The sequence below is a fragment of the Dromiciops gliroides genome, chromosome 2 (genome assembly GCF_019393635.1).
Source record: "Dromiciops gliroides isolate mDroGli1 chromosome 2, mDroGli1.pri, whole genome shotgun sequence".
NCBI classification, from domain to species: Eukaryota; Metazoa; Chordata; class Mammalia; order Microbiotheria; family Microbiotheriidae; genus Dromiciops; species Dromiciops gliroides.
The window spans coordinates 635750426-635751602 of NC_057862.1; positions in this window are offsets into that span (position 1 = coordinate 635750426).

The following is a 1177-nucleotide window of genomic DNA, read 5'->3' on the forward strand; positions in this document are numbered from 1 at the left end:
GAGAAAAATTTGGAACTAAAAATCTTATGAAAACAAATGTTGAAAACTATTTTTACATGTAACTGGAAAATAATACAATACTTTTATGATTTAAAAAAAGAAATTCTATTCATCCTTCAAGGTCCAGTCAAAATGTTACCTCCTCACTTGCTAATAGCTACTTAGTCAAGAGTTAATCCTCTAATTGAAGGTCACAGGAGACAGAACAGACTGGTTTTAGATATGGTAGTATTGAAGAACATAAAATGCTTTTATGTAAGTTAAGGAATTAAAATTCCTGGTGTGTTTTCAGGTAGGAACATTTTTTCCTTTCACTCTGCTTTAAACAAAGACCAAAAATAATTATAACTTAATATGTTCTCTTTAGAAGGGGAAAATACCTGTTTCATTACTACTATTTCTAAAACCACATCTCTATTCATACCTATAACTGTATCAATAGATATAGCAAAATATCTAGGGGCAGCTAGAAATTAGGAAATTATCTTCTGAAAACCTGCCTTTTCACCTTTTTAAAAAAATAAATAGTTGAGGGGCTGCTAGGTGGTACAGTGAATAGAGCACCGGCCCTGGAGTCAGGAGTACCTGAGTTCAAATCCGGCCTCAGACACTTAACACTTACTAGCTGTGTGACCCTGGGCAAGTCACTTAACCCCAATTGCCTCACTAAAAAAAAAAATCTATACACATATACTTAAAACTAATATTACAGCAGGATTCTCAAAATTCTCTTCTAATATTGTCAATTCTTGAATATGTGTTAGTAAGCTGAGATTAAAAGCACATTCCCCCTACCCCGCCGCTGTGAATTGATGATTGTGTAAAGGGGGACTGGCTAAGGGCAGACCAGTCCCTGATGCAGATATTTGATAAGCTTTCTCTGAGCATGCCTAATGGAGGGTCAGTCTGGAAGTCTCTAGCAGTTTATCTTCCTTTCTCAAATACAGCAAGACAGGAAAGAAGAGTGAGCTGCTTCTGTGGAAGTTTTTTGTAGGAAAACTTAGCTCCAGGCTCAGCAGCCAATCAGAAGTGTCCTCCTCTTTGAGCCATAGTAAGTGGACAAAAAATGGCAATGGGATACCTGCACAAGGTCCAAAGTTTAAAATAAGGTTCTCCATTACACATTCCTGGAGGTGGGCTTATCAAATATTCACAAGGGGAATTGCAATAGGCAAAC